Source organism: Cibotium barometz, chromosome 49 (genome assembly GCF_041138505.1).
Source record: "Cibotium barometz isolate CiBa-2024 chromosome 49, ASM4113850v1, whole genome shotgun sequence".
Taxonomy (NCBI): Eukaryota; Viridiplantae; Streptophyta; class Polypodiopsida; order Cyatheales; family Cibotiaceae; genus Cibotium; species Cibotium barometz.
The window spans coordinates 27,007,837-27,033,881 of NC_141094.1; the positions used below are offsets into that span (position 1 = coordinate 27,007,837).

At 46.8% G+C, this 26,045-nt stretch overlaps 1 protein-coding gene across 1 annotated transcript in view; it reads right to left on the reverse strand.

Annotated features, from left to right (window-relative positions):
• Window positions 1–26,045, reverse strand: part of LOC147610441 (stress response NST1-like protein) — a 45,471-nt gene that overhangs the window by 18,523 nt on the left and 903 nt on the right. The gene's annotated exons all lie outside the window — the stretch shown is intronic.

Here is a 26,045-nt window from a genome sequence, read left to right on the forward strand (position 1 = left end):
TGAGCATTAAACTGATGAATAAATTGATTAACTGAAGAATGATCACACTTACCATCATACTTGCTGAAATTCGGTTGACTGCGAATGATGGTGGTTGATGCTGCTGCGGGATGCTGGCTGGTGACACCTATGACTGGGGAGACTGAGGAGAGCTGCTGATACCTCAAGTGTATGGCCTCCTTTTCCCGTCGGTGTTCGAGTAACATACGTTCTCGATCAAGCTCACGTTGGTGTTCCCGAGCGGCGAGTTCAGCCTGACGCCGGTGTTCGTCGATCCTGCGTTGGGCTTCCTCGTAGTCCCGTCTTTCTTCTTTTTCTCTTCTCCTTCGAGCCTCGTCCTCTCTCCTTTGTTGTTCCATCTGAAAGAAGAGGGAGATGTAGTCGGGTGCTGCTGGAGGTGTAGAAGGACGTGCTGCTGCTGCCTCCAAGAGTTGGAGACGCTCCATGAGTAGATGGTTCTGAGCTCTAAGAAGAGCTATGGTGTCTGCTGTAGGCGGAAGAACAAGGTCTCCTTCGGGGGAGACGTCTTCCGGCTGATGAGTACTCTCTCCTGTAGACATGATGCTGAAGTCGGTGGTCGTGCCGGAACGCAATCTAACCATCCGAGGATGCCCCCACGCTAGGATACGGTGTGTGTGGACTATCTGAATCTGATACCAATGTGATATGCAGCGGAAGTCTTTGTATTGGTTGATCCTGTCACACAATATGCTCACACCGTCTTCTGTATCCTGAGTTTCGTGAGTTTAGCAATCCATTTCATTACTTCAAACTTTAAAGAGATGAGAGAGAGAGATATGAGAACTGTACACCAGATTGGGTCCCGAATTACCCACTGAAGGGCCCCCTATCCCGATAACGAGATAGTATTTGCTTTATTACTTTAGAGAGAATGACTTTGGACTGTAGATAAGCCGAACGCAAGATCTCGGAGGATCGGAGAGCGGCTGATCTGTACACTGCTGTAGAAACACCTCAATGACTTGATCTCGAGCCTATGCACTCTTCCCAAGGGCATGAGGAAGGGCTGCACACCTGAGGCTCAAAGAAGAAGAAGGTGGACTGTTCTACACACTGTTAGAATGCTGAAAACACATATGAATGCTGTGTTACCTTCACCAGATGACTGCTGAATGTGTGGATGATGCACAGAAGGCTGGACACTGATGCAAACAACAGTTTCAGGGCTGGAAACTGCTGTAGACTGAACCTTCAAGGCTGGAATCTGCTGTGGACAGAAACGCTGAGCTGTAGAGAGGCTGTCGACTGAAACGCATGAGAATCAGGGACTGCAGGAGCTGCTGCTCTACGGCTGGATCAGAAACGCAGCCTACTGTACTGCTGGATCAGAAACGCAGCCTGCTGTACTGCTGATTGCTGGCGTAGAACTATGCTAATCTGTGGGCTGAACTGTGGGCTGAACTGATGCTGAATTCAGGGCTGAAAGAGGCTGAAGGCAGGCACCTAGGGCTGAATGAAGCTAGGGTTTCTCAAGGGGCTGGAGAAGAAAGCTTATGGGCACTAGGGCTGGATTAGTCTTGGGCTGAAAGGAGAGCTCTTAGCACAATGAAGACTGAATGACAAAAGAGGCTCTAGGCAAGCCTATTTATACTAACTGGAGGTTGGTCATTTAATAAAGTTAATATTTATAAATGCCCAATAATGCAAATAATGCTAAATAAATACTAATAAATATGGGAAAAATACCAGATAAATCCCAGTAAATTCCCTAAGGCTTTGGGGATGTTCTAAATGATGCACAGGCATATGTATGCATATTATGCAAGATGCAGAGTGCTTTCTGATGCAAACCCTAAGGCTTCTACTGACTCTACATGCATGAATGATTCTCTCCAAGTGGGTTAAGGGACTTGACTGACTGGCTGACCCACTAAGGCTGAGGAATGACCTACGTAGCTCGTGCCTGACTTATCCTGGACTGAGGATGTACAATGGGGTCACGGCGTACGACAAATATCATCCTATTGGGTTCTAAAACTGTACAACTGATGCACTTCTGATGATGAGCCATCTTGTCACCATGCACTGAGTGCAGAGTGCATGTGACATATGTGGAATAAAATACCCAATTACATCAGATAAATAACTGCATAAAACAGGGAATAAAATAGGACAAAAAGAAGATTAAATGCTGGAGATGAGCACTGTCCAAACGCCTCCCTCGTGTGAGTACTCAAACAAGTACTTGCACCATAGTTAGTGGGGAACACCGTTCCCCCTCTAGGGACGGGGGAATGCCATTCCCCACTACTGGAAGTTTCGAAACGTCGGGGAACGTTCTGTTAGCAGTCATCTCCTATCTGTACATATTACTCAGTAGGGAGTGAGGGCCCATGTTGTGGGTGTGCCCATCCGGTTTGGATTAGTCTCCACTTTTCCCATTTTTTGTCCTTTCCCAGTTTTGCACTACATGGGGGGTGTCCTTTTCTGCTGTCGGCTGTAGTAGTACTGGCTGACCAGGTGTGGTCCACATTTTTGTGCTGGCCGACCAGGAAATCTCCGTTTTTGCTGGCCAACCAGGTGTGGTGCTGGCCAACTGGATTTTCCCAGTCGTGGACACCTTTTGTGGGCTGTCGGCCTGTTTTCCACTGGCCGACCTGCTGCCCAAGGTGGTATATATAGCACCTTGTCCCCCCACACTTCTTTGTATCATTCTGTACAGGATCTTCAGTGTATATAGCAGAGTTTATACAGCTTCTCTCTCTCTACACTTCTGCGTTTTCTTTCTCATAGCAGTTGTCTCATTTCCACTGTGCATTCCGACATGGTATCAGAGCCCCATGTGGCTTGAAGCTTGGAGACAGTGAGTGCTTGAGGGTTTGCTGTTTTTTGGTGCTGATTGGACAGTTTTTGGGCTGTTCGGGACGTGGAGAAACAGGTAGAAGGCGGCCATCATTGCTGGACAGCCACCTTGCATAGTGTTTGCAGCCTCTTCTTCAATTTTTTTCCCACCCACCCTCCCTTCACAAGACCTTGTGAACCCTTGAGATGGCAGATTTGTTTGAGATGGCTGAGAAGCATGTGAAGATCCCCACCCTCCCAACATTCCCGGTGGACTGGCAGTTGGACGGGACCAATTATGGCATCGGGAAGGTAATGATGGAGTCTGTCCTAGAGTCTTATGATTTGGCTGATTTCATTGTGGTTGGAGTTCCATGGCCAGAGTTGGAGGAGGGTGAGCTTTTACCTTCTACTAGGAAAAAGCAGGAGGCTCAAGCACAGTTGTGGGATCGTGTCAATGCCCGTATGCATTCTTTCATCTTCCTTAATTGCACACCCCAAGTGGTCAAACACATGACGTTGGCCCGAGGGATTTGGCAACATTACGAGTGAATCCTGCAAAGTCTTCAACAATGCGGGAGCACATCAACAAACTCCACGCTCTTCAGCAGGAGGTTCTTCAAGCTGGGAAGGAGATATGCAGTTGGTGATGCCTCATGGTCACTTTTGCTTGTTGACCCTTAAGACGCTTTCTCTTATGTGATGTCTACTGGAGATGCCTTTTATGCCGCTTTCCCTTGCAGCGGGATTGTTTCTACAGTGTTGACATCAAGAGTGAACCCAGCTTACTCAGGAGCACTTTTTCCCTGTGGCTGGACACGAGTTTTTTCCCCGTGTGAACACACTCTTGTGTGTTGGGCACTTAGGCTTTTTAGTACTCATTTGTACTTTCATTTTATTATTATTGAGTACATCTTTTCCAGCACTCTCACGTTTCTCTGTGCTTGAGCTTGTTTGTTGGTCATGCCCACCCGGCCACTCCCGGCTAGTTCAAGTGTGAACCCACCGTACTCATGGGCACTTTTTCCCTGTGGCTGGACACATGTTTTTTCTCCGTGTGAACACACTCTTGTGTGTTGGGCACTTAACCCTAGGCTTTTTAGTACTCATTTGTACTTTCATTTTATTTTTATTGAGTACATCTTTTCCAACACTCACGTTTCTCTGTGCTTGAGCTTGTGTGTGTGTGTGTGTGTGTGTGTGTGTGTGTGTGTGTGTGTGCACGCTGGCTGCCCTCCTACCCAACAGGCCTTGTATGGTCTTAAGCAGGCTCCCAGGACTTGGAATCAGAAGATTGATTCCTTTTTTCTACGGAAGGGATTCCACAGATCAGTTGCAGATCCGAACTTGTATCACTTTCGGGAACACGATATGGTCACCTTGATTATCCTTTATGTGGATATCTTATTCTCACTGGCGGTCATGTGGAGCACATAGCTGTGATGAAGGCTGCATTGTCAAAGGAGTTTGAGATGACAGATTTAGGCTTACTCCATTTCTTTTTGCGATTGCGATTTTGTCAAAGGGGGTTCTTTGTTTCTCAGCAGCGGTATGTTCATGAGTTGCTAGAGGCCTTTGGGATGAAGAACTGCAAGCCTATTTCATCTCTGATGGACCCGAATACCAAACGTACAGTTAATGATCCTTGTGAGCAGGTTGATGCTTCCTTGTATCAGAAGCTTGTTGGTTCATTGATTTGGTTGTTGAACACCAGATTGGACTTGAGTTTTCTAGTGGGGCTGTTGAGCTCATTTATGCAGCCACCTTTGAAGACTCATTGGGACGCAGGATTGCGGATCTTGTCTGCAGGGTACGAAGGATCTTGGACTCTTCTATGTTACTAGAGGGGAAACAAAGGACCAAGTCAGGCTCCGAGTTTGGAGTGACTCAGATCTAGACACAAGGAGATCTACATCAGGCTACGGATTTACCCTTGGCTCAGAAGCTATTTCTTGGAGCAGCAAGAGGCAGCCAACTATTGTCTTGTCTTCTACTGAGGCAGAGTACGGGGCTACTTGTGGTGCTGCTTGCGAGGTGGTGTGGTTGTGGAGGTTACTTGGCGAGATTGGGTTTCCACAAGAGGAACCCATAGTCAACCACAGAGTCACTTTGAGTTTTGTTCGAAGGAGGACAATGCAACGGACCTCTTCACGAAGTCTCTACGTCAAGCGATTCTCCATCAACACTCCAGCTCACTAGGGTTGGTTCCACATCCGGGAGTTGAGAGAGGGTGTTAGCAGTCATCTCCTATCTGTACCATATTACTCAGTAGGAAGTGAGGGCCTCTGTTGTGGATGTGCCCGCCCAGCTAGGAGTCGTCTCCATTTTTTCTGTCCTTTCCCAGTTTTGCACCACGTGGAGGGTGTTCTTTTCTACTGTCGGCTGTAGTAGTACTGGCTAACCAGGTGTGGTCCACATTTTTGTGCTGGCCGACCAAGAGATTTCCGTTTTTGCTGGCCGATCAGGGGTGGTGCTGGCCGACTGGATTTTCCCAGTCGTGGACACCTTTTGTGGGCTGTCAACCTGTTTTCCACTGGCCGACGTGCTGCCCAAGGTGGTATATATAGCACCTTGTCCCCCCACACTTCTTTGTACCATTCTGTACCGGATCTTCAGTGTATATAGCAAAGTTTATACAGCTTCTCTCTCCCTACACTTCTGCGTTTTCTTTCTCACAGCAGTAGTCTCATTTCTGCTGTGCATTCCGACACGTTCCACCACAAGGAACGGCGAGGGGGGAACGTTCCCCCACGTTCCAAAACGTTCCCCCTGGTATCAGGCCCAAAAACCCTTAAAAAAAGGGACAAATTTTTTTTTTTAAGTGTGTTCTCATGTGAAAAAAACCCCTGTCTAGTCAGGGTAAAAAGTGCCCGAGATAGAGAGGGTTCACACCATAAACGGCCAGGCGGACATGGACTAACATGACCAACAAACCCCCTCAACTGAACGGTGTGAACGGGTAGCAAGGTGATAAAGCCGCAAATGCTGCCATGCACTATGCTCCACAATAAGAGTGATCAAGAGAGATCACGATGGCAAAGATGAACTGTAGTGCCAATGGGAAAAGCAAGCACTATATGACGGGGAAGATGAGAAATCCCAATGTCATAGTGCTAGAGCTAGAGCATAGTACATAAATGCATCACCTAAAATGCATGTCAAGGATCATGTGTACATCAACTGCATCAAGTCAAGAGGCATTGCATAAGTTGTATTAGGAGGAGGTGTGTTATAATATCCTCCAGTAAGGGAAGTAAATATAATACCCCCCTCAAGGTAAAGCATCCAAATGCCAAACTGAACTGCATGTAATCCACATCAATGAAAACAAGAGAGCAAAGCATAGCTCTCTAACACCACCAGTGATAAGCATAGGAAGATGGAGCAGATATACGCATGTGTAAAGGCAACAAGATCCAAAAGTCATGCCTCTGAGAAATGCAATGTAAGCTACAAGAGGTAAACTCATCAATGGATGGTCTGATGAGGAAAAATCAGCAATGGTAGGGCTGATAAAAGTAAAAATTCAGCAATGGGGAAAGCGGAAAATCAGGAGAAAATTTGGGGGCTTGGGGCGGGCATCAGCCAATGCTATGAGACAATGGATAAACTCTCAGCAATGCCATGATCAGTGGCATGTATGGTAAGTGTAAAGATGCATAATCCCACAATGAATAATATACATGTGACATGTCAGTACCATGAGGGCAAGCCAACACTGGCCAAGTGTGTAGAACGCACTCCTGGTAAACATCACACGTGAGAAAGTGACAATGTCAACACTGTAGAAACAATTCCGCTACAAGGGAAAGCAGCATAAAAGGCATCGTCAGTAAACATCACATAAGAGAAAGCGTCTAGCATAGACAAGCATAAGGGTTAACAAGCGTAAGTGACCATGAGGCATCACCAACTGCATAAGGGCAAGTAAAATCCCCCCCTTGAAATGCATCTGCCAAACAATGATACCAAAATGTACAGACTATAGAGCATTGTTTGGCATCACATAAGAGAAAGCGTCTAGCATAGACAAGCATAAGGGTTAACAAGCGTAAGTGACCATGAGGCATCACCAACTGCATAAGGGCAAGTAAAATCCCCCCCTTGAAATGCATCTGCCAAACAATGATACCAAAATGTACAGACTATAGAGCATAGTCATCAAAAGCAACGGCATCAAAAGACATCTCTGTAGGTGATGAAGATGTAATGGTCAAGGCTGATACATGGGTAGCCAAATTGGCCTGATCTCCACCTGTTGAAGAAGATGCCAGCTGCTTCTTTTTTTTACTCTCAATACGCTTCCTGCATCCCTCTATGGTGTGCCCTGTTTTCCTGCAATAGTTGCAGCGCTTTTTATTTTCAGACTTGTCCTCTATCTTGGGAGGATCCGATGGGCTAGGTTTAGGCCCAGATCGATTCCCGCAAAAGGGAGCAGTCATTGGTGACTCAGCAGACATCATGTTGTTCTTGTTGAAAAGGGATTGCTCTTCACGAGAGTCACAAGGTTGTCAAAAGTGACCGCATTAGGTGCATTGCCAGCCAACAACCGCAAAGTGGTGCCAAATGTCTGATAAGAGTCAAGCAAATCACACAAGACTATCTGAACAAGATAGCCATCTATCAAGACCTCATCAATCTTAATGAGCTGCTCTTGAAGGTCTTTCACATGCGTAAGTTACTGATCAATAGTCACCTTCAAGCATGCGGTCAGTCTCAAGCTTACCCCGAAGATAAGCTACACGAGCCTCATTGCAACCTGAATACAACTCTGCCAAGGTATCCCAAGCACCCTTTGCAGTGGTGCAGGAACGAATGTGCGGAATGATGTGTCTGCGGCACGAGAGAGCAATCAACGCATGGGCCGGAGCATCCCTAGCATTCCAAGTACATTGTTGCTGGGTAGGAGAAGGACAAGAAGGTTGACTTGCAGGAGGGTGAGCGGGAATCACTTCACCTTCCGCTGGAGTGGGTGCGAGAAGACGCTCCTCAGTGCCATCCACATATAGCCATACATTCTTGGCAACCAAACCCCTAGCTTGCTAGATCATTCATGGTCAGCAGAAAACAGTGTCGTGAGACTCAATGCATCTGATATTGCCATGTTCTCAAAGACACTGTTTTACACTACTTCAATCCTTTCATCCTTGTCTACCATCATCAGTCGTGCATGATATAGCTTGAGACGCAAACCATTCACCCTTGATACATGTGGGGTCCCATCAAGGTCAGCCAATTGATATGTGCCATTAGCAAAGCAATTCATCACTCTGAAGGGCCCCTCCCATTTCACTTGGAACTTCTTTTGAAAGGTTTTATCCAGCTTACTATTATAGCGTAGCACCAAATCACCTTCCTCAATACCCTTCTTCTTAATCTTCTCATTTATCTTTGTCAATGCCTTATTTTGCATCTTCTCATAATGTTCCAAGGCACTCATCCTGTCCAGCTGAACCTCTTGTAACTGTAAGAGTCTCTCTTTAAATGTGTTGCTAGAAGGCCCTAGCAGCTTTTCTAACATTTTTACTGCAGGCAACTCAACTTCCACAGGTAACAAGGCTTCTTTGCCATACACTAAGTGAAAAGGTGTAAAACCTGTGCTTGTCTTTACTGATGTACGATAAGCCCATAAAGCACTGAACAGCTCCAGATCCCAATTCTTGCCCTGATGTTCTGTCACCTTTGCAAGAATGTGTACAAGTTCACCATTGAATCTTTCATTCAAACCGTTGCACTGCGGGTAATAAGGAGTAGTAAAATTATGCTTAATCCGCATTTTGGTACACAAGTATTCTAGCAAGTCAGCTCTAAAACCAGGCCCTTGATCAGAAAGAAGCTCCAAGGGCACCCCAAATTTACAGCAGATGTCTTCATAAACAAACTTTGCAACATCTCTTGCAGTAATTTGCTTCACTGCTCTAGCTTCTGCCCACCTGGAAAGATAATCCACAGCTGTCAAAATATAACTCTTCCCCCTGCTGGTAATGGGTAAGGGTCCTACTGCATCAATTCCCCACTTCTCAAAAATGTCAAAGGCCAAAATTGTCTTGCGCAACTCTGGTTTTAAAACTCGTTTCCCAAATGCCTGGCACCTTTTGCATGAGCTACACCAGTGATGCACATCTTTTTGTATACTTGGCCATATGTAACCTTCCTGTAAGATCTTGTGCAATGTGATTTTAAATGCAAAGTGGCCACCGCATGCTCCTTCATGATTCTCCTCAAGCACTCTGTACAGCTCTTCCTTCCATGGTACACGCCTTAACACCAAGTCAGCCCCTTGCATGTATAAGGTGTCACCAATGAGCTTGTATTTGCAAGCTCTGCGTACAAACCCATATTTCTTTGCCTTCTCAATGTCCTTGGGAATGACTCCTATCAACAAAAACTCTTCTTCCAGTGTCAGACTTTCACGACCCCGATAAAGTGGCAGATCTGCTTTTAACACATATAGCTCGCCAATCATTCCCTGTGCTGCTTCATGTGCTTCTGTATTAAGAGAGCGCTCCACATGCCGAATGCCCCATGCTTCAAACTCCTTCAACAAGCTCTTGATCTTGAAACACTTGTTCCTCAATGCAGGGTTTTTGCTCTTCCATACTCCTAGTATTTGCTTTACCACCAGTAGAGAATCACCTCTTATGCATAGTCTCTTTACACCATGCTTAATGCAAATGTTTAGCCCTGCTTCCAATGTAGAATACTCTGCTTCATTGTTAGTATGAGCATCAACTTTGAATCCCTTTTTACAAATCAGCTTACCTTGCTGGTCATAAAGAGCTATACCACCAGAAGCTGCATCATGGCTCTTCCTGTATGAACCATCAAAGAACAAAACATGAGCATTGCTTACTTCTGCCACATTTTCTACCTTTCTAACACTTTCCTCTTTGACAAGCAGAGGGTTTTCCTTATAAGTTAACAAGTCTGCCAAAGTAGCTCTGTTGCTTTCTTCCACCAAGAAAGAGAACTCGAACTCCTGTAATTCAATCACCCACTTTTTCACTGCCTTAGACATGTTTACACCATTGATGAGCTGAGGCAAGAATGTGTAGCTTGTTAGGAATACAAATGGCTTTGTCAAAAGATATTGGCGAAACCGTCGGCAAGCAAACACCACACTTACCATTACCAATTCTATTTCTGACAGTCCCCTCTCTGCTACTGACTTTACCCTACTAGCACAATAGACGGGGTGCATATATTGGCTCCCCTTCCCTTTTTGCAGCAACATGGCACCAATAGCATCCTCTCCTACTGAAGGATTCACATAAAAAACCTGTTCCCAATTTGGAGCGTGCACCGCTGTCATTTCCCCTAAAACTTCTTTGACTCTCCGAAACTCCTCTTCACACTTGTCATCCCATTGCAAAGGATCATGCTTTGCCACCTGTTGTAATGGATATAAAAGCTGTGAGGACAATGAAATGAATCTTGCCATGTACTTTACCTTCTGAATGAATGTTGCCAACTGTTTTGTAGACTCTGGGAAAGGAAGAAGCATGATTGCCTTGACCTTGTCTGGATCAGCCTCAATGCCATTTTCTGACACCATATGACCCAACAATTTTACCCTTGGTTTTGCAAAGAAACACTTCTTGGGATTGAGTTGGCCACCACAATCATTATATCGTTCCAGCACCATTTCCAGCTTTTCACAGTGATCCATTCGTGTGCTATAGACACAAAAATCATCAATGAAATCCTGTACACATTTTCCAATGAATGGCAGAAGCGCCCAATTTGCTCTCTTTTGATAGTGAGCTGGACCATTTGTTAGCCCAAATGGTAGTACTGTATAGCAAAAGCAGCCCCATGGCGTAATGAAAGTAGTTTTCTTCTGATCCTCTGGAGCAATCTTCAACTGGAAATAGCCTGAAAACCCATCACACACACTGTATCTTTCATGACCCGCCACTGAATCCAGGATTTGATCAATGAAAGGTAGTGGGTATGGATCCTTCTTTGTGGCTGCATTCAAAGGTTTGAAATCCACACAAACCCTCCATTTTCCGTCCTTTTTTGGAGTGACCACGACTGGGCTCACCCACTCTGTTGTCTCCACAGGGCATATAAAACCAGCCTTTAGTAGTTTGTCCACCTCTTCTCGCAAAGCCTTCATCTGTTCTGGACCCATTCTCCTTAATCTTTGACGTACTGGCTTGGCTCCTTCCTTTAGCTCTATGTGCAAATCTTCCCCTTTGAAGCCCCGAACTTCTTCATAAGATGTGATGAATAAATCTGGATATGTTGACAACATCTTTAAATACTTCTCCTTCTCCACGACTGAGAGATCTGTGCTAATCATCCTGGCCATCAATTCGTGTTTCTCGTGCGGCTTCACCTGGGGTTGCATTAGCTCTTCAATCACCTCATATGGGCCCTTAGACTCATCTTCAATCCTCTTCATCGATGCGACTATGCTGGTCTGTTCAAAGACCCTGTCCACCATCAGAAATGCCACATTTACCTCCCTCACTACTAGTGGTGGTGCCACTGTCCCCATCTGACATAGTGGAAGACTCTTCACCACTTGAATTATCCCCTTCTTCATAATCTTCATCTAGTGGCTTCCTGCTACTCATGTCAAATAATCTTTTGCCCCCTGTCTCCCCATATAAGCTGATTGTACCGTGTCTCCAATCTTGAACGGCCCGCACGGCGCATAGCCATGGTCTTCCAAGGATGATAGGATAAGCCCCTAATCCTGCTGGCATTACATGGAAATCTACTACCGTTTTGACTGCATAAGCTTCGATTTCCAAGCTCTTCACTACCCCTAGACACTTGATCTTTTGATGGTTTGCCAGTCGTATGCGGAATCCTGAAACTCCTTCTACTGTCAGGCCCATCTTTTCTACACATGTTTGAGTGATTACACAAATTTGTGCACCACCATCCACGTATCCCTGCCCAAGATTCTTCCTCTTGTGCCAAACATCCACTATGGGACAAATGTCTGAAGACTCATCAATGGCCAACACTCTCACTAACCCTCTGTTGGGTTCCTTCCCCAGCGGGCTGACTAGTTTCTTCCATTGGCGCTTCAGCTTCGGTATCATTTCCACTAGTTGTCCAAAGGTCACGTCTGCCTTCCTACTGATCAGGTCCTGTTTCAAGTCGTAGCTATCCTGCCCTTCCCCTAGTGGAAAATCTGAGACGTGAAATTTTCGGCGGGCTCTCCTTTTCCTTTTAGCTTTCACATCTTCACCCTCATGACTCTTCCCTTTCTTCCTACTGGGACCTGCTTCATTTCTTCCTTCTTTATCCTCTGTGGTTCTCTTCCCAATAGGCATTACTAATGTATCTTCCAACATTGCTGCCTTCTCCAAGGTGACCACACTTAACACTTTTGTCTTTCCCTTGTCCTCCTTGGTCAGTCCACTAGGTCCTGCCTCACCCTTAATCTCAATGCCATAATCATTTGACCGGTTCGGCAACTGTGCGGGCAATGGATACATATCTCCACCCATTCTTGGTGGTTTATCACATTGTGGGCTGATGTGGCCCAGCTCTCCACAGTTATAGCATGTGGGCAACTGCCTCCAACCCCTGTCGTTGTTCTGTCCACCAAAACCATTCTTTGATTGTCCTTCACCTCCTGGCTGATTTGCAAGTCTCACACGACCTCGATTATTTCCCACATTACCTAACATATTTAGGCTGAGATTCTTCATCAAATCAACCACTTGCCTCAAGTCCTGCCTCAGTTCATCATCTTGTGCTGCAGTAGTGACCATTGCTGGCATAACTTGAGTGGCTACTGAAACCGCATCTGCCGGATGAACCTCCTCTGGAACCCGACTTTGCATGGAATCCATTTGCTTCATCTCTGACACCATAGGTAGCGAGCTCACTCCCAATTGAGTTAATCTATTCAACTTCCACTCTTTGTTCCTTGCCACCTCCAATGCATCCTCGTATGTTCTTGGCTTCTTCAGTTCTACCCTCCAACGCAGGTTTTCCTTGAGGCCAACCAAGAACCGATCCTTCTTCATCATATCTGGTGGGGGCACTTGTGGCTGCAAGACTTGACACAAGCTCTCCCATAATATGGAAAACTTTTTGATGTAATCATCAATGGGCTCCGCTTTTCTTTGTCTCAATTCCTGTATTTCATGCCAAACTTTGTCTGGATCTTTCACCTTCACAAACTGTGCTGTTAAAGCCTGTCGGACATTATCCCATGTCAATGGCATAGGTGGATCAGCCCTCTGCAACTCCTCCTCGTAACCCTTACACCAGCTCCGTGCATCACCCTTCAAACAGATTTGCAAAAGGCGTAACATTTGAGCGGGTATCTGGATATGGTTGCTTATGCACGCAACTTCCATGTTTTCTAAGAACTCTTCCACATTCTCATCACTTTTTCCATGAAACTCTGGATAAGGGAAAGCCATTGCTACCCAATCTATGATAAAAAAACCCTTTTGACACAGATGCAAAAACAAAACCCTCTACTAACTCAATTCTCAGAAAAAAACTTCAAAACGCTTCAGGTTTAGAAGAGGATGAACACATGCACATCAAACGAATTTGCATAGTTAATCATCGGGATTACCACAGGCAAAGGAGACTCCAATATTTCCCTCAGTCTTTCTGGCCCAAACATATATGCCATACGCTGTTGAAAGAAAATTTTTCTGTCCACATGAACATTTATCTGGATTCTTTGAGTAAAATGGAAAGGAGTAAATTGAGGTCCATTGTGATTATCCATTGAGAGTGGCCATCCAACTCCCAAGAGGCACGACTGGCTAATTTCCCAGTTCTACCAGAATTTTTAGGCAACACATCAACTGTGAAACGGCACCAATCCCAAGAATTTCAGCCTGTAAACCATACTTCAGTTGGCTGTCAAATCAAGCTAATATAGCACAAATTTAGAAGGCATCTGTCACACAACTGTCCTGGCACAGCAATCATTCACTGAGATTAATCACATGCACATGTTTTCAGTCTTGTAAACTGAAGGTTCTTGGAATGCTCCTCAGTGGGGGCACCAAAAACTGTGAAGGAAGGCGGAGAGACACGGAACACCTCTATAGCAATGCCTTTCCACAGTTCGGATCACACACCAACATCAAGAAAAAGGGGCACCAGTCAACTACTCAGTGAGCTGACACAACATTTAACATCTCAAGCATGAAACTTTGTCTCTACCCTCATTCAATTTTCCAAGCAACTGGGGGAAGCCTACATACATTTGATCAAGACATGCAAGGGGAGATGGGCACATCAACATCTGCCACCCTTTACTCAATTGATTCATATGCATATAGAGGTACACCCTTATTATGAAATAGGCTCACAGCCATAAGCAAAATGATCACCATAGAGAAATGGTGAGGGAACCACTTGACATAAACAAGGTTACATTCCATCAAGTATGAGCTTTCTGCAAAACTTCAATTCTCCCAACCTGGCAAGCAGTGTGAGACTTGGAGACACAATCACTTTATGGTCTTCACTCTGTCTGTTGAAGAAGCGTACCACCATACATACATATTTTCTCAAGCAAAACCAGAGGGCTGTCTTTCTCATACACATGAGCTTTCCACAAAATCAGAGAGTTGGTTATCATATACATGGGTTTTCCAGAGCCACAAATTGGTGATTCCTCATATATATATATGAGTTATTTCACAAAAAAGAGAACAAAAAAAAGCTGGCCAGCCGTCACTTACATTGCATGGGCTGTCATCATGGCACCTTCTCTTCATTCATACAAGTGGCGTTCCAGCTTCTCCTCCCCTCCTACACACAACCATACAAAGTACATGCGCAGCTTCTCTGGTACACATGTCTGCGCTTCTCCCCTTACTCACATTGGCTACGCAGGCTCTCTGAAAGCATTAGAGCTGCGAGCTCTCCCTACCACACTTATACATATGGGCTGCGCACCTTCTCTTAGAGTATTAGAGCAATGAGCTCTACCTATCACACTTGCTGCGCAGCTCTCTGAGAGCCTCAAAATACGCAGCTTTCCCACACCCACTGTATACTACAGCTTCGCAGCTCTCCCACACACTCTCTGAACACTACAGCTATGCTTCCTCCTCATCTACACACATGGGCTGCGCAGCTCATTGAGAGCATTAGAGCTGCGAGTTCTCCTTCTCACACACTGGCTTCGCTCCCCTCCTCTTATACACATGGGCTGCGCTGCCCGTTCAACCCAAAAAAAGAAACATTATACTATTAATAATACTCCAAGGATGTCAGGTCGCCAGAGAGCTCACCCCCACCTCCACGCGGCGCTCCTTTGAAAATTGAGGCAAGTGGAAGAATCTTTTGAAGCAATCCAAGGCCACCTTCTATTTTTAGCAAGCCTTGTATTAAATCCCAAGGTGACTCTTTCTTTCAAGGAAGACTTTGCACCACACATACCTTTGTTTCCCATGAAATGCCAAGGACCGGTACTGTAGCTGACCTCCTCTAACGGGTCCCTGTCCAGCTTTTTTTTTAAAAAAATAGTGCTCTGCATGCTCACATTATTTGTCAACAACCTTGTCCACATATGATAGTGCTAAAACCTACCTTGTGAAACTGATTCTCATCTCACACCCCTTTCATTTCCCATTTATCAAGGTAAACCAACAACTGACTGTACACATTGCATATTTTTGTTAGATCCGTCCACATGTGGCCTTATACCCCTTTTAGCCCTTGGAGATGGACACCCTTTATTTGTAAATGCCATGCATGAGTGTGTACACATGCCAAGAAAATATTACCAAAAAATACCTAACAACGTCTTCCAAAAGACCGAACTCGGCCTATGAGACAAATCAGTGTACCTGTGTGGGATATCCTCTGTCATCCCAACAAAATGAAAAAGTACTAAACTAAAAAAAAGCTGAATCTGGGTGTGCAATAAGTACAATGAGTGGGGGGGAGGGGATGGAGCTCTACTACTAGGAGAATGCAAAGCTATATGCATGGAGTATACAATCATGATATGCAACCTAGCTAAGCGCCATCCTGTACCATACTGGGGGTATAAAATGGTATACATCAATGAAGGGGGTGTCCCATAGTCACAGGGGACGGCGGGGACGGAGCCTAGGAACGCTAGGACGCCGAAACGGGACGGCGCAGGGACGGGGGCGGACGGGGACGGATGGACGTCCCCCGACGGGCGTTTCAAACAGGGGACGGCGCAGGGACGGGGGACGGCTGTCGGGGACGGCTTGTGCGGGGGACGGCAGAGAGCCGTTGCGCCTGCCGTTGCTCCTGCCGTTTTTGGCCGTTGCGCCTGCCTGCCCGCCCGTTTCTAGCCATTTATGGCTGTTACTTCTTGTTGCTATTTTTCTTGAATTATTTTGTGCATAATAGGATGTTTTGCTGCCGACCATTGAAAAAATCATCACGATTTTGAGTTCGTTTCAAGCTTCGGGGGCGCTGCCCCCGAACTCCCCCGCCGGCCCCCCTTGGATCCCCCCGGCGGCAAAAATTTAGAGAGAGTAGTGTAAGAACATGCTATCTATATATGGTGCTGTCTCAAACACATTGCATAGACTGTCTCTCTAGCGGCTAGCCTCTAGTCTTCAGCACTTTTTTTGTCATTGACTCATTTGAGTCCGTCCATGTAAATTTGTGCTCATTTTGATGTACTTCCAAAGTAGAATAAGTGTAGAGTAGAAAAATTAAAAAAAAAGTATTTTTTGAGTGCCGTTCCCTCCCCCGTCCCCGTTCCCTACTTATGGCCGTCCCCCGTCCCGTCCCCGTCCCCGTCCCCCGTCACCGTCCCCTGTCCCTTGTGACTATGGGGTGTCCACAGCTCCCTGAAGAACATGCCTGGGTCTGCTCTGAAGAAGCGAGCCAGTCGCTCCGCACCCTCTCTGTGAAACTCAGCTCTGATCTCTGTCATCTCTCTCTCTGGTATAGGCGTGGTGTCCAAAAGCCAGGTGTCCTCTGTCTCCTGCGGGCTCTGAGTGACTCTGCTCTCTGGAGAGTAATTCCCTGCTGTGTAGGGGCTGGGAGTGGGATGGATCTCTAAAAAAATGTAGTAATCTATGTCTGTCGTCCCCCCTCTGGAGCTGTATGAGCCTGTAATGATGTCTCTTTGTGACGTTGTATGTCTAGAATGAATCTCCCCAGTATGCGCTGGTCTGCTGCCTCAAAGATCTGGCGTAGGGAATGTGGCTCTCTGAATAAAATGGGATATCTCTCTGATGGTTGTATATGCTCTGCATCTGCATACATAATGCTCCTCACTCTCCACCTCCTCTCTGCACAATCTGCATACCCTCTCCTCTCGGGCTCTGCCAGTCTCGATCTCCAATCGATGTGATGAAACTCTAAGCTGACCAATAGCCACTCGGGAGCCGTGTGGTAAAAAGCCCTCCATGTATCTAGGCCTCTCTATAAATCCATCATAAGTGATACTCATGAAGTGATCTCTGTAGTATAGCATCTTCGGTGGAAGAGGCTGTGTAGGCGATATCCATGTCTCTCGTGTATAGAGCTGCCATAGGTCCTGTCTCAATACTCTGTTCCTCTCACTATGAGAGAGACGGATATGTGGTGCATCCCTGTCATACTGGAATGGTGGTAGATGATCCATGTCTAGGCCATGCTGTGAGAACCAATGTGTGACCTGTGCATACCATGATCCTCTGTCTCCTGCCTCAGCCAGCTGTCTAGATGCCTCAAAAGCTCTGTATGACAATCTGTCCTGTGGCATCTCTCTGAATCTGTCTAGCAGGCATATAGTCTGGAATATGGCCTCTACCATCATAGGAGGCGCAGCAAACTCTGAATCTGCCTAGCAGGCATATAGTCTGGAATATGGCCTCTACCATCATAGGAGGCGCAGCAAACTCTGCTCGGATATAATGTCACGAGGTACTGACGATTTGCTGCGTATCATGCGTGCCATCATGAGGGCCTGTGGTCTCTCTATCTGTGTCTACCAATGGGTAGCAAGGCCTGGCGCCCATACCGCTGCTCCATACATCATTGCCGGTGTGACTAATGTGTCAAATAGCCACCCCTTCGTCCGGGGCTCCTGAAAATGCGCCTGATGGCACTGTCTCTCTAGCATAGCCAATGCTGCATTATTAGCATATCCCCGTGTCAATCTAGCTCTGGCTGCTGAACTCATGGTGAAGCGCGTGGCTGCTGCAGAGAAGGTAACCCCTAGGTACACGTATGATGTCACCACCTCCACCTGGCGTCCTGCGAGAGTGAATGTCAGCTAACTCCTGCCCCCTGTCTCGATGTATGAAAGACCATAACCTTGGTTTTCCCAAGGTTCACAATAAGACCCCTCTGTGTGCAGAAATCATCGAGTGCATGTAGATGCTGCTGTAGACCTCTTGGAGACTCAGACACTAATACAATATCATCAGCATACAGCATAATATGTACTGAGGTACCTGCTAGATCAACTCCATCTCCGCCTCCCCGTGTAATGAAGTCAGCCACCTCATCAATGTATAACCCAAATAGCGTGGGGGAAAGTGGGCATCCTTGTTTCACACCAATGGTGCTAGCAATAGTCTCGAACATACCTCCTGGGCATCTCACTCACCCAAAAACCTGCTCATATAATGCATAGATGTCCCATGTCATATCTGCTGGTATGCCAAGAGACTGCGCTGAAAGAGCCTCTCTCGTGGTACTGTGTCAAATGCCTTGCGGAAATCCACAAAGCAGCAATAGAGCTTTCTCTTCCTCACTCTGGCCTGATCAATCATACATCTCAAAGTGAATGCATGGTCAGTGGTAGAGAAAGCTCTCCTGAAGCCTGCCTGCCCTGATGAGCGTAAACCTACTCGCTCAGCATATAAGCTAAGCTCTTGCTCCAACACTGCACCATAGAGTTTGGCCAACACGTGGCCAACCATAACCGTCCTGTAGTTGCTCGGATCGAGCATATCCCCTGTTTTGTGGATCGGCACAATCATGTGCATCGTCCACTCCGCAGGCAAACCCTCTGTTAGTGCCCTGTTAAACAGGTGTGCAAGAAAAGGAGCCAAGGAATCTACTGCATATATGAGATGCTCACCCTATAGGCCCATATGGTCGGCGGCCCGTCCATGCTGTAGGCGGCGGATAGCTTCCTTTACCATCGAGTGGGTAAAGATAGTCCCAGATCTCACAGGCTCTCCTGAGTGGACACGATGTGGGAAGCTCTGTAATAAGCCGTGTGTAGGAGTGATGCCAACTGGGCTGTAATGGTATCCATAGGTGCCAGGGGATCCATGAGTAGGAGCCCATCCTCTACTCTGCCAGTGTATATGTCTGCCATGTCGTGTGTGAAGTAGATGGTAGTGTGTGGCGTCGGTATGTGGGGGGCTGGTGATACCGGTGATCCGGCTAGTGAAAATGCCAAGTATGCTGCCCCAATAGGACGAGGTGGGATGGAGAATGAGGTGACAAGTTGTGATGCCTCCAAAGACCCCATAATGTAGTCTACCACTGTGCCTCCGGTCCGTGTATGACCCCCATGTGGGAAGCATGTCAGCCCTCCTGATCCTGGCCACTGTAGCATCCCGTTATAAATAACGAGACGATGCCTGGCTCCCAACTCTAGTAAGTGGTCCCCATAATGTCCTCTGTCTGGTCCAGTGTCCTCTGATGCCCGACTAGCCCCTACCTCCCGAATACCCTCTGTAGGGCCCCCACCACGAATGGTGTATTTGCTTTATTAGAATGATGCAAATCTGAAAAGAAAATACAGAAAACTTGACCTTTCTTGGCTGAGATAACTCTGCCCTTGACCTGCAGTCCTTCACCCCTTCTGCGTTAGCAAATCCTTGGCTGTCCTGGCCCTTTGATTAGCCTTAGCTCTTGGTGAATTATGAGATGATAGAATGGATTGTGGGCTCAAGTATTTATACTACTCTAGGATACCAGTCGGCTGTCCAATAAATCAGCCCACGACTGTTAATTCAGCATTAAATACTAAATAAAATCTAGAAAATGCTGCGCATCTTTTCCTTGTTGACTGGGCATTAGGCGCATGGAGAACAGGCTGCTGGGCACTGTGCGCATGACATAAGGAATGCTGGGCAGCCTGTATGGGCTGCCCCACACATGCCCTACAGTCCCCTAGGGCTGGATAACCAGTTGGTTACCCTTGCAAGAGCCCTGCGACTGTCCTAAAGCCCTTCTATGGCCCTCCCATGGCTGGTGGGTACAGCCACGGCCTTCCTGGCCCTTATGGGGACTGTCTGGTACTTTCCCCATGCCCACACAAGTACTTGGGGTAACCCTATGGGCTGGCCCCTTTTCCTATAAGCAAACCCTATCTTGTCTACACAATGATCTCGCATCCAGTACCATACCAGATACATAGAATCACTGACATCATTCCAGAGGGAGACTCACAGCGTCGACTAGCACCGTTTCAAGTGCAGGACGATGCACACTTGACCTTGGACTCATGTGCAGGACAATGCACACCTAACCTCGCACGACTGGGATGGAACCCTAGCTGACTTGTCCCGGACTGGGCTCACATGGGACCAGTTTACCATCCCAGGTCCTGCACCTTCTGTACAGATATGTCTATGTGGCATCCAAGTGCGGGATGCACGTGACATTGTTGTCAACAGGGATGTGGTTTTTGATGAGCATGTTCCGGTTTCCATTGTTGATAAGCCGCCACTTCTTGGAGACCCAGAAGATTCTGATGATGATTCCCAGTCGATTGTTCCAATTGGACAACCTCGGTCAGTTGAGGAGGTTGAGCCTGCAGCTGGAGATGAGCCCCCGCAGCAGCAGAAGGCTGCGCGTTCTGTTCGAGTACCCAGGTGGTTGGTGGACACCCTTCAGGAGTCGGGTGTCACGGAGCTTCCCTCCAAATGGACCACAAAGGACGGACCTCGAAGATCGCACAAAGTCTGTGATAAAAGTCATTCAGCTAAGCTTTTACAGGTAAACTATGCTTTTATGTCTCGTATCATGCGGGACAAAGAGCCCACTTCCGTCAAGGAAGCCCTTGCACAGGATACTTGGAGGAAAGCCATGCAGGTGGGACTGGATGCCATTGAGAAGAATAACACTTGGGAGTTGGTACCGAGGCGGTCAAAACGGTCTATCATTGGTGTCAAGTGGGTCTTTAAGACCAAGTATACGTCAAATGGGTCGGTGGACAAACACAAAGCCAAACTTCTGGCTAAGGGTTATGCTCAGCGGCCTGGCATCGACTATGAGGATACCTTTGCACCGACAGCGAGGATGACCACGATTCGGACCGTTCTTGCCCTTGCTTCTTCTCAATGGTGGCCCGTATATCAGATGGATGTTAAATCTACGTTCCTTAATGGTGACCTGCAAGAGGAGGTGTATGTTGAGCAACCTCCAGGCTTTGAGGTTCCAGGATCAAAGGGGATGGTTTACAGGTTACGGAAGGCCTTGTATGATCTTAAACAGGCTCCCAGGGCTTGGAATCATGTCATGTGCATGATTGCCCATGGACATATTCTGAAGCTAATCCAGAAGAGGCTGCCACAAAAAGATAACTAGAACTAGAGAATTGGAGCATGTGCTGTTGTTTTGGGCATGGAATTGACTGATTGGAGGACATGGAGTGCTATTGGCCAACATATGCAGGGATGATATCCAGTCAACTGAAGCAAATAATATATTGTGTCCAAAAAGCTGGCCGACCAACAGTCGGCCAGATCTGGTTGTCATTTTCAGCCTATAAATAGGCAGACTTGCTCATTGTTATGATCATTCACTCCCTTATGGAGTGGGTCCTTAGAGTAGGACTGTATTGGTGTATTCCACCTTTATGAAAGGCAGCCTATGGCTGTAGATGTAGGGTACTTTTTTGTACCATATGAATATACTGAATTTCTAGCTCGCTCGCTCTCTCTCTCTACTCTCCCTTCTGTCTGCGTTTTTGCATCAGCATGTTCTAAGTGGTGTTTAGGGCTGAAAGAAGACTCTCAGAGCTTCCGCGTGTTACATTGGTATCAGAGCATCAGGCTCAGCAAAGCTAAACACTGATTCAGTCCCATATGATGGTGTAAAGGTCCAAGGTACAGGAAAGTGCACAGGTACGAAGCCCAAGGCAAGGAACACAAGATCGGGAAGAGCTCCCAGGAGGTTTGTTGGTGGTGTTCCACAAAGCCAAAGGGGATGACAGTCCTGTGAGCCAGATAGGTTTTCGGGCAACGGTCCCAAGGGAGGATTATCCTCCAAGGGGTGGAGTGAGAGTGCTAGACTCATTTCTCAGGAATGAACATTGAAGACCAAGACAGTGTTCAGAGTCAGGGCAGGAACGGATTGGGGACTGGATGGAACAGATGCATAGATATTATTCAAAGTCAGAGTGGTTTTGGGACCGGGCCGGGTTTTCAGAGAAAAGGGTTGCCAAGAGATGGATGGATGATAGAGGGACTTCGGGAATAGAATGGGATGATGATAGTCATCCAAGAACGAGTTGGAATTCCATCATCAAGTTTAGCAGAGGGGGATGTCATGTGCATGATTGCCCATGGACATATTCTGAAGCTAATCCAAAAGAGGCTGCCACAAAAAGATGACTAGAACCAGGGAATTGGAGCATGTGCTGCTGTTTTGGGCATGGAATTGACTGATTGGAGGACATGGAGTGCTGTCGGCCAGCATATGCAGGGATGATATCCAGTCAGCTGAAGCAAATAATATATTGTGTCCAGAAAGCTGGCCAGCAGTCAGCCAGATCTGGTTGTCATTTTCAGCCTATAAATAGGCAGAGTTGCTCATTGTTATGATCATTCACTCCCTTATGGAGTGGGTCCTTAGAGTAGGACTGTTTTGGTGTATTCCACCTTTTATGAAAGGCAGCCTATGGCTGTAGATGTAGGGTACCTTTTTGTACCATATGAATATACTGAATTTCCAGCTATCTCTCTCTCTCTCTACTCTCCCTTCTGTCTGCGTTTTTGCATCAGCATGTTCTAAGTGGTGTTCAGGGCTGAAAGAAGACTCTCAAAGCTTCCGCGTGATACATCTACAGCCATAGGCTGCCTTTCATAAAAGGTGGAATACACCAAAACAGTCGTACTCTAAGGACCCACTCCATAAGGGAGTGAATGATCATAACAATGAGCAACTCCGCCTATTTATAGGCTGAAAATGACAACCAGATCTGGCCGACTGCTGGTCGGCTAGCTTTCTGGACACAATATATTATTTGCTTCAGCCGACTGGATATCATCCCTGCATATGCTGGCCGACAGCACTCCATGTCCTCCAATCAATCAATTCCATGCCCAAAACAGCAGCACATGCTCCAATTCCCTAGTTCTAGTCATCTTTTTATGGCTGCCTCTTCTGGATTAGCTTCAGAATATGTCCATGGGCAATCATGCACATGACAAATCAGAAGATTGATTCCTTCTTTCTACGGGCTGGATTTCAGAGATCGGTTGCAGATCCCAACCTCTCTCTCTTTCGGAAACGCGGTATGGTCACGTTGATCATCCTTTATGTGGATGACCTCATTCTCATCGACGGTCATATGGAGCACATTGCAGTAACGAAGGCTGCCTTGTCAAAGGAGTTTGAGATGACTAATTTAGGCTTACACCATTTCTTCTTGGGATTGGAGATCTGGTAGACCTCGAGGGGGTTTTTGTCTCTCAGCAACGGTATGTTCATGAGTTGCTTGAGGCCTTTGGGATGGAGAACTGCAAGCCTATCACGTCGCCGATGGACCCGAACACGAAGCTTACAGTGAATGATCCTTGTGAGCCAGTTGATGCCTCTCTGTACCGGAAGCTGGTTGGTTCATTGATCTGGTTGCTGAACACCAGATTGAACTTGAGCTTTCTTGTGGGGCTGTTGAGCTCATTCATGCAGACGTCATTGAAGTCTCATTGGGACGCAAGATTGCGGATCTTACGGTATCTGCAGGCTACGAAGGATCTTGGACTCTACACTGCTGGAGGTGACACGAAGGAACGAGTTCGACTCCAAGGCTAGAGTGACTCAGATTGGGGAGGAGATCCACATCAGACTACATTTTTTCCCTTGGCTCGGGAGCGGTTTCATGGAGCAGCAAGAGGCAACCAACTATTGCCTTGTCGTCGACAAAGGCAGAGTATCGGGCTGCTTGTGGTGCTGCTTGCGAGGTTGTGTGGCTTCGGAGGTTGCTTGGCGAGATTGGGTTTCCAAAGAAGGAACCCACGTGCAATAACCAGAGCTGTATCGCTATTGCTCGGAACCCGGTCTTCCATGCCCAGACCAAGCACATAGAGATACAACAATATCACTTTGTTCGTGAGAAGATCTTGGCTGGTGACATCTTGCTTCTTTATTGTTCGACGGAGGACAATGCGGTGGACCTCTTCATGAAGTCTCTACCTCAGGCTATGCTCCGGCGGCACTCTAGCTCACTGGGGTTGGTTCCACATCCAGGAGCTGAGGGGGTGTTAGCAGTCATCTCTTGTCTGTACACTATGTCAGGGCCTCTGTTGTGGGTGTGCCCGCCCAGTTTTGGTGTGTCCCCATTTTTCCTCACTTCCATGTGTTTTTCCCATTTCTTTCTGGGTGTGGAAGGGCTGTCGGCTACCTCTATTTACTAGCCGACTGATGGTCTATGACCCGACTAGTTGCTCTGCCTTGGCCGACTGAAGACATGCTGGCCGACTGCCCATTTGCTAGCCGACTGGTAGTAGCAAGGCGTGGGCTGCTGTCGGCTATGTTTGTGCTAGCCGACCAGCAGCCTGGGGCCATATATAATGGCCCCTTGCCCCCCACACTGTTCATTGTATATTCCGGGATTTCTTTGGTGTATATAGCAGAGTTATACTAGCTTCTCTCTCTCTTGCATCTGTGTATTGCTCTCTACAGCAGTTGTCTTCATTTCCATTGTGCATTCTGACAAATCCTTCTATTAGTTAATGAAAAAAATAGCCACAAAGGGCTAGATACAACCACAAAGGGCTAAATACAAACTCGCCTCATTAGGGGCAAGAATCAAATGATCAAAAGGGGAAGAGACACTTCTCCTCCGGCTGGCCGCTCTGTGAGGAGAAGGCCATCTCATACAGGGGGAGGGGGTGGGGAACAACCACATAGGTGGTATGTAATGCCAAGTGGGGTTACCACCTCTATCTGTGAGAGATGGGCCAAGTCTCCAAAGCCTCAAGAAAGGTTCACGCTACTTCCGCATGCGGTCAAAACCTCCCTGTAACTTCCCTCACTGACCGCGGAGGGTGTGAATGATATCGAACCATATGCTCCTGATGGACTCAGTCGGCTGAGTGTGTGTACCCTCGATCGCCTCACTGCATCTAGCTCGCCAAATGTGTCAGGCTGCTATGCTACTACAAATCTCCCATCTCTAGCATGAGCATGGCCGAGTGTCGTCAATAGGTAGGGCTATGACAGGAACTGTTAAATACGATAGTGAGAGACCTGAAGGGCTAGCCCTCCCCCATCCTCCTCATACGCCCTGACCAATCCAGCCTCTATGGCCCAAGCAACAGTGCCCCATGTAATGATCCGGGTCAATGCCCTGTCCATAGTGAAGATGCGAAGAATCCGTTGCCAAATCTACCGAGCCTTCAGACAATCCCAAAGGCAAAGTCTCTGAGACTCTTGAGGGTAGCCGCACTGCGGGCAAGCTACTAGCCGACCTCCAACTGCCAGCCAAGTACCGACAACCAAACTCAAGACAATGTGGCGGATCTTTTCAGCAAGGCGCTTCCTCCAGAAAAGGTCGAAGCTTTTCACAAAGCTTTGGGCTTACTACCATTTGGGGATTGATCTAATCTATACATTTGTATACAGAAAGCACTTTATCACTACAAGGGGGGCTTTGTACGAGATTACACACTTTGGGTAGTGAAAAAGTGTATAGGTGTTAGGGGAATAAACTGTCTAGGCCCTAGGGACATTAGACGTTTAGCATTTTATGTTATATGCTTATAACCTTAGTGTGGGCACTTTTAGAAGTTATGATACTTCGCTAAGGTTCGTACACCTACTCTTGCATGGTGTGGTTTATTGTAAGGAACACAAAAAATGACAAGTTGAAGGTTAATATACAGTTTTCGAAAGTTTCTCATCAACCTGCTCATGATTGTGTTCATTTCCATACAGTTCTTGTGTGCTTCACTTGTGTGTATGTCTTTGCTTTAACCATTTCAACCACTACACTTATCACGTGTGATGCAGTACAAAGATCAGATATGGTTAAGATTATACTTGCTAGCTTTGCTAATAAAGGTGACTGTACTTGATGCTTGGCATCGCTAGATTAGTAGGATGTTTTCTTAAATGTTTTCTTT